This window comes from Juglans microcarpa x Juglans regia, chromosome 3D (assembly GCF_004785595.1).
Source record: "Juglans microcarpa x Juglans regia isolate MS1-56 chromosome 3D, Jm3101_v1.0, whole genome shotgun sequence".
Lineage (NCBI taxonomy): Eukaryota > Viridiplantae > Streptophyta > Magnoliopsida > Fagales > Juglandaceae > Juglans > Juglans microcarpa x Juglans regia.
The window spans coordinates 22,226,847-22,235,678 of NC_054598.1; positions in this window are offsets into that span (position 1 = coordinate 22,226,847).

The window sequence follows — 8,832 nt, forward strand, 5'->3', positions numbered from 1 at the left end:
TTTCATGTTTTTTTTTTAAATTATGTTGGCTGACTAGCGACCATTTTTAGCGACTGTCTGGAAGTGTAGCCAACTAGCCACCTTGCAATGGTCTTGATGACCCTCCTACTGTCATGGGGGTAGTCACGCCACCCTGAAAACTCTCTTTGGGGTGGCTTGAGTCATGCCTGTGGCGACAACGAGGGTGGCTAGGCCACCCTTTGAATAACTATCTAGGGGTGGTTCAGCCATCCCCTAGGCTTTTATATGTGGCTGACCACTACTTATATATATTTTTTAAATTATTTAAATTTAAAAATAATATTTTTGTGAAAAGGTTGTGATGCTCGAGTATTTTAGAAATGGAATGTCCATTAGGATGTTCATCTCTTGTCACCAAACAAATGCATATGAATGTCATTCCTATATCTAAAGAAATGGGAATAGGAATTCTATTTCATTTCTTTAGGTATAGGAAATTCCATTTTGCGAACAGAATGTCTTTAATTTTTATTAAATTTTAGTGAGGGTATTCATTCTAAACAATTTGATTGGGATTTCTATGTTTTTAAAAGAAACAAAAATTCTATTTAATTAGTCGGATAATAAACAAATTGGAAAAAAAATAATAGTGTAGAATGCAAAAGAGAAGTGTTAGGTTAATAAATTTTATACAAACATATGTACAAATTGGTGTAATTTAATGTAATATACCGTAGATTTTATCTCTCGTGATGATGAGAGTCTCTCTCTTGCCATAAGTGCAAAGTCTTTCTTCTCTCTACATTTTGGTGTGGGATTTTCATTCTTATTGGTATTCTGTTTGTGAACTTGTGATATTTTGCGATAACCGATGGTCTTATGGAGCGTTGGAGTTCCCTTTCATTATCTGAAGCAGAGAAATCTACTATACGCTTGTCTGACTCTACAGAATTAAATAAAGCTTTTGATACTACGAAATGCTTCCTGTTTAAGCTTTTGACTGTGGAGTTTTATAATAAGAAGGCATTCAAAAGGATGATGAAGAATTTATGGCATCCATCGGGGGGCTTTCAAATTTATGACATGGGGGAAAATCTATTTTTGGCGGCCTGCTCTACGAAAGGTGAAAAAGAGAGGACATTATCCAACGAACCCTGAACTTTTGGGAATAGTTTGGTAATATGTACTGATTATGACGGGACTCTACAGATTCAAAAGTACCTATGCTATTTGCTTCTTTCTGGGTTCAAATTTATGATTTACCAATGGATGGGATAAATGCACGGACAGTTTGGAAAATAGCAAGAACTCTAGGTGATGTTGAAGATGTTGGTCTCATTGAGACGAGGCATGGCTGGGGGGAATTTGTTCGTGTGCACATATCCATGGATATAAGTAAACCTTTGCCGCATGGTAAACGAGTTGCTGTGGGAGAATCAAATTATGTATGGGTCCATTTTAAGTTTGAAAGGTTGCCACAATTCTATTATTATTGTGGGCTGCTAGGACACGTCGAGTGTGATTGCCTGCAATGGATTAATATTAGAGGTGATGCTGGAGACACTGAATTTTCTTATGGTCCATGGCTAAGGGTGGGGAGTGCTTCTATGAGAGCACGCAATCATTTGGGATCGTCGATTGAAGGAAGTACAGGATACTCTTCTCCTGTAGATGATAATCAGAGCAATTTGCCAGTGAAAGATTGGTGGCAGTTACTGATGACGGTTGTAGACAAAGAACTGTTGTGTACAACTGCTCAGAGGACAATTAAACAATTAACTACTGTGAAAGTTGATGGGCCTAGCATGGGCTTGGGGCCCAACTCAAATTTAACTCAACTGCCTTCTATGCACATGCAGCAAGACCACTCAGAACCAGCATCTTCTTCTTCTTGTAAGGACAAACAGAGAATATCAAGGGCGGATTGTGCCCGTCGTGCACGATTGTCTTGTCTTCCTTTGACTCCTTCAAAGCAACAATTGAATGAGAAGGTTTTAGGAGATTCAGGTGATTTGATTCAGCTGAAGAAGCAGAAATCTGTCGAAGATGATTCACTGGTGGATGTCCCAATCACATTGGCGGAGGCTGAGATTGAGCCCCGCTGACAACCATGAAAATCATGAGCTAGAACTCCCGAGAGCTTGGGAACCCTCAGGAAGTTAGACTTCGAGATCTTGTTCATAGGGAAGATCCTGATATTGTCTTCGTTATGGAGACACGTTCTGGCTACTCTCGGATGGAGATCCTTAAGGTACGATAGGGGTTTTCTTGTTTTTTAATGGTGGGCAACATTGGTTGTTCTGGTGGACTATGCCTCTTCTAGCAACGGGAGGTAAATCTTGTCTTAAAATCTTATTCTTACTTTCATTTTGATGTTTTTGTTTCGAACCCAATCTCTAGAGTTTCTTGGTATTTGTTTGCAATTTATGGGCATCCGGAGACAAATCTTAGAAGAGATACTTGGGCTTTGCTACTTTTATTGAAAGATCAATTTAATGTGCCATGGTTATGCTATGGTGATTTTAATGAGATTTTGGAAAGCTCGGAGAAATTGGGGGGTAGAGAGAGACCTGCTAGTCAGATGAGGGGTTTTTGGGATACTTTGGATTATTGTCAATTACACAGTATAAATGTTGACTGGTCTTTGTATACATGGAGTAATTTGAGGGAAGGGTCTACTCTTGTTCATGAAAGCTTGGACAGATTTGCTAGTAATGTGGAATGGCTTGAATTATACCCCACTTGTCGAGTTTGCAATCTTATTACTTCAGTCTTAGACCATAGTTGTTTGGTTTTGAGTACGGATGCATTAGTGCGAAATGTCTCCAGGAAGCCTCGTTTGTTTAAGTTTGAATCCATGTGGGTGGGAGAAAGGGGTTGTAAGGAAGCTATTGCAAATGCTTGGTCTTTAAACTCTGATGCCTCCTTGATTGATAAAATAAAACATTGTCGTAGTAACTTGACAGTATGGAGTAAAGGAATATTTTGGTAATGTTAGACATAAATTGGCTATGAAGAGAAATGAGGTGGAATAGTTACAAAATGTATCTTATCCATCTTACCCATCGCATGAGATAAGTTGTGTTAAAAATGATATTAATTATCTCTTGGAGAAGTAAGAATTGATGCGGAAGCAAAGTTCCCATATGCAATGGTTGGCAGATGGGGATCAAAACACTAAGTTCTTCCATTTTAAGGCTTCTCAAAGGCAGCGATGCAATTTTATAACCAGGTTTAGGAATGATGAGGGTGTTATGCATGAAAGATCTAAAATGCTTCCAATGATAAATGACTATTTTTCAAACTTGTTTTGTAGCACTAATCCTTCTAATTTTGATGTAGTATTACAGCCTGTTCAGCCTTGCATTTCTGATTCTATGAATGGTGATCTAGTGGATGTGTTCACAACAACTGAGATAAGGGCAACTTTGTTTCAAATGCAACCATTGAAAGCTCTGGGGCCGGATGGTATGCCTCCCTTATTTTTCTAAAAGTATTGGCCATTTGGTGGGTGACACTGTTATTAACTCTGTTTTACAAGTACTGGTTTCGGGTGTTATGCCTCCTGATTTAATTCCTACAAATATCGTGTTGATTCCAAAGAACAAACAGCCTGAATATTTAAAGGACTATCGACCCATTAGTTTATGTAATGTGGTCTATAAGGTCATTGCAAAGGTAATAGCTAATAGGCTGAAATTAGTTTTACCTGGAGTTATTTGTGAAAACCAATCAGCCTTTGTTCTTGGAAGGCTGATTACTGAAAATGTTCTAGTGGCTTTTGAAACTGTGGATGCTATTAGAAGGAGGAAACTTGGGAGGAAAGGTATTTCGTACAAAGTTCTTGTGAATGGATTTGCCACTCAGCCTATTAAGCCCACCCGTGGTCTACGTCAAGGTGTCCTCTCTCTCCCTACTTATTCGTTTTTATGTGTTGAGGTTCTATCTTTGTTACTGAAGCAAGCTGAAGAGCAGCACCACCTGAGGGGTATTAGTGTGTGTCATAATGCTCCCCGAGTTAGTCACCTATTCTTTGTAGATGATAGTATTATTTTCTGTCAATCATCTGTTTCAGAAAATCAGCATATAAAAAATTTGGTATGTAGTTATGGTGTGGCATTGGGATAACAGCTAAATATGGGAAAAACAGAACTTCTTTTTAGTCGTAAAACAACCAAATGTTATAAATGCTATTAAAAGTGTGTGGGGTGTTTAGGATATTCAGCACCATGCTAAATATCTTGGTCTACCTTCTTTTGTGGGAAAATCATGTTTCCATACTTTTAAAGCAATTAAGGATAGAGTTTGGGCAAAGTTACAAGGTTGGAAAGAAAAGTTATTGTAACAAGCTGGTCCTGAGGTGTTGATTAAAGTTGTTGTACAGGCTAGACCCACTTATACAATGAGATGTTTCAAGACTCCAAAGGGTTTTTGTAAAGAACTTGATGGGATGATTGCACGGTTTTGGTAGGGACAAAGGGGCCAAGAAAGAAGGATTCATTAGCTGAAATGGTGCAACATTTGTTAGTCAAAATTCAATGGTGGCTTGGGATTTCAAGATTTGGAAGTGTTTAACCTAGTATTATTGGCAAAGAAAGGATGGCGCTTACTTCAATCACAATGGTCTCTTTTTGCATCAGTGTTTAAAGCAAAGTATTTTCCTAGTTTTGATTTTTTGTCTTCGGTGCTTGGCTCAAAGCCATCATATGTATGGCGTAGCATATATGAAGCAAAATCTGTAATCAAAGCTAGAAGTTTATGGCATATTGGTAGGGGAGATAAAATCAAGATTTGGAAAAGTAATTGGCTTGCTGACTCGAATTCTAGAAAGGTTATTACTTGCTGCAATACCCTTGCTGAGGATGCTTGTGTAGCTGATTTAATGGATACCTCTTCTCCTAGTGGGTGGAACATAGATTTGGTCAAATAGGTATTCAATCCTTTTGAGGTTAATACTATTCTAAAAACTCCTTTATTCCTACATTGGGGTGATGATAAGTTAGTGTGAAGTGGCACTAGAACTGGAATTTTCACTATAAAGTCAGTGTTTTATCTTGCTCTTAACTTGAAATATGCTTTGGAGAATGGTTATAATAATCAAGACTTGCCTTTATCTTCTTTTTGGAAGGTTTTGTAAAACTTACAGCTTCCAAATAAAATTAAAGATTTTATATGGAGGGCTTGTAAGGATAGTTTGCCTACAAAAAAGCTTTTATTTCATAAGCATATTCTAGGTTCTTCTAAATGTGATTTTTGTTATAATGCTTGTGAAGATGTCTTCCACATTTTATGTAAGTGTCCTTATTTTTTTAAAGTGTGGGAAATGTATTTTGGAAGAGATTTGAGGTTCATATATGGCTATTTTGGTTTTGATAATGCTGTCAAAGCAGTTATGAGTCTTAATGACCCTCTTATTTTGATCTGATTCTTGCTAATTGCCTGGGGTGTGTGGAAATTTCAAAATCTGAAGTTATTCAAGCAAACAAATCTTGATGTGTGTGTTGTGGTTGGCAATTGTTTTGATTATGTTGAGAACTACCAGTTAATTCGAAAGCATGTCAAAGTTCATAACCAGCTTTCAACATTGTGTTGGTTTCCTCCACCATGTGGGTCTTTTAAACTAAATGTAGATGGAGCTATTTTTAGTTCCTTGAATATTTCTGGGGTGGGTGTTGTACTGCGGGATGACAAGGGTTGTATAGTTATGGCAATGTCTAGAAGGGAGTTGGGTATTCATGAGGTGGAAGATATAGAAGCGCTAGCTACTCTAAGGGGGCTTGCAATTAATTTCTCACTTGGGTATCTCTCAATTGATTTTGAAAGGAGATTCACTTGCTGTGATGGAGGCTATATGCTCAAGGGGGAGGATCTGAATAGGTGCAGTATTTTAATCTATGTGGTAAAGAATATGTTGTCTATTTTTATGTCTTTTGAGGTTTTGCATGTTGGAAGACATGGCAATGAGGCTGCACACATTCTAGCTCGTCAAGCTCAGTTTGTGGATGATACTTTGCAGTGGTGGAATGAACCTCCAGATTTTATTCAAAGTAGACTTGAAGTGGATGCAGCTGTTGCTTATTGCTAGTTGTTGTTTATAAGTTGCCTGTCATTGTCACCATGTTGGTGTATTATGTATTTGAATACAATCTCTATGCATGAATGCATAAGTATTTTATTCTCAAAAAAAAAATTATGTAATATATTGTATCTACTTTATAATAAAAAATGTTTTTCAATCTAATAAGTTATATTAAACTATGTTATCATCTAAATAACTGTCAATACAGAGACGCTTTTGCCCCTATTCTAAAAGCCTACTTTGGTATGGTTCTGGTTCTCTTGTGCGATATGCTTGCCGCCGGGGGCCCCTAGGCTCTTCGGCGTCATCCTTCCGTTGGTCCTTTACCGACATGGTGGCCCAAACTCCACAACCTTTACTTGAGGTTGTGATTGCTCTGCGGCCCCCCAAATTCTGGATGGTGAAGTTTTCATCAGTTTCATGAAATAGGAGCTTGTGAGATCAGCTTCTCCATTTGCTTTTTCCTTAGTTCTCAAGTTCCTACGCCAGAGCCCTTCCTTGGACATCATTCGATCAGTGATACACACCAGATGGGGTTTAGAATCCCAACCAGTGGTTTCGGCTATGGCCAAGCCCAGATTGGTTTTCCTGCGATTTTCAAACGAAATGGACTTTAAGAAAAGTTTTTCTAGGGAAACACTTGATGTTAATGGAGTCTCGTTCTGTATGTTCTACTGGTCCTTGGATTACAATGATGTCAAAGAATCTTTAGTGGTGCTGGTGTGGATTTCGGTGCCAGACCTTCCCCCTAATTTCTACCATGAATCCTTTCTTCAGAATATAACCATGCCAATTGGAAAGTTTGTTCGACGTGATAACTACACTCGATGTGTAACTCGCACTGATGGAGCGCAAGTATGTATTGAAATGGATGCTACAAAAAAACCAATTAAGCCATTCTGGATTGGAGTCCCTCATCAACCTGGTAGTAGGCTTCAACAAGTGATCTATGAAAATCTTCCGGCTTATTGTTGTCACTGCCAGGTGCAAGGTCATAACATTCAAAAATGTAAATGGGTGAAACAAAAGGGTGCACAACATGTGCCGGACACCACCAAGGATGGTAAACGATGGAGTCGAAGAGAGATAGAAAAAAAAAAAAGCCTGTTGAGCCTTCCCCTGCTTGTATTGAAACAGAGTCCCATCCGATGCTTCAAGCCATTGTCGATGGTGAGAATCAGCAGGTCTAGATCATTACTATAGAGAGATAGAGGAAGATCCTGAATTGATTACTGCTGATATGATTTTTCAGAATGGTGATCCGAGTACTAATGGCCAAATGAATGCATCCCCAAAAATTGATTCTAATGAAGCTTTGCATGAGGCTAATATCGACGCTAGAATGAAGTTTTCTGGAGATGCAGTGGTGAGTATGCATCCACCGACTGATAACAATGGAATCCATGACGTGGGGACTTTATTAATCAATAAGGAAGTACCCGAGATGATGAACGAGAACCAAAAGCTTGATGTGCAGTAGGTCTCTACAGGTTTGACAGCGTCTAAGAATGTTGATGAAGTAAATGTTGCTATCTCTGTTGATCATGTTTTGACGTTGATCCCTATTTCTTTTACGGAGATTTCTTCATTTGAAAGTAATAAGGCAAGGGGGGTTGTGGAAATTCTACCCGAGGCTGAGGGTGACTCTGTGCAACTAGTTGAAGACATCATTGTAGATGGGTCTTGTTCTGGAGATGGGCTAGAGAATGATATCCATATATGTGCTGGCTCTGAAAATGATTTGGATGATAAAATAGAACACATAGCAAAAGGAAAAAATTATGCCTCTGATACTGAGAAGCAAATCAAGGGTGGGAAAGTTACACAATTAAGGAGTTCTACCAGGTCCCGAAGCAGGCCTCCCAAATTTAATCAATGTTAAGCTCCATTTTGTATTGGAATTTAAGAGGTCTTGGCACCTCTAAGATGAGGCTTCGTAAGTTGGTCCGTATATTTAAACTTGGTATTATTGTTATTGCTGAGCCTTTCTTGTCTGATAGTAGAATGTGGAGTCTTCAACGGTCTCTCCGTTTGTTGAATGGTATTTCTAATGAAACTGAGAATGGAAAATTATGGGTTCTATGAAGGAGGCCTCAAATGTCGAAGTTCTTCATGGGGGCTCTCAACACATTTCAATGGAATATTCAGAAGCTAGGAAATTGATTTGCATTTCGTTTGTATATGCTCGATGTACGCATATAGACCGTAGAGAACTTTGGGCTACTTTAGCAACATATATTCCGAGTGGGTCTTCTTGGCTCATTACTGGGGATTTCAACATTATTCGGGAGGATTTTGAACATCGAGGAGGTCGACATAGATCGCCTTTAGCTATGGAAGAGTTCAATTCTTTCATTGACTCGGTGGGATTATCAAAAATGGGGTCCTCTAGCAATTCTTTTTCGTGGTGTAATGGTCATTCTGGCTTGTCATGTAGTTGGGCGCGATTAGACAAATCATTACTGAACTCGGCAGCTATTGTGAATTTTCCTAGTGCACAAATGCAATATTTACCTCAGACCAACTCTAATCATGCTCCAATGATAATCTGGATGAAAAAGGTGATGGCTCGATATGGGTTCCCCTCTTTTAAATTCCAACAAATGTGGATTTCACATGAAAATTTTTTTGATTGTGTCAAAAAAGCTTGGGAAGATGATGATATTAATGATAAGGGGTTGTTTAGATTGGTTCGGAAGCTTAAAAAGTATAACAGCCTACTAGAACTTCACTGGTAGAATTTCTATTGATTTTAGGAACCTCGTGAAAACCTCATAAGTTTTTATGAATCG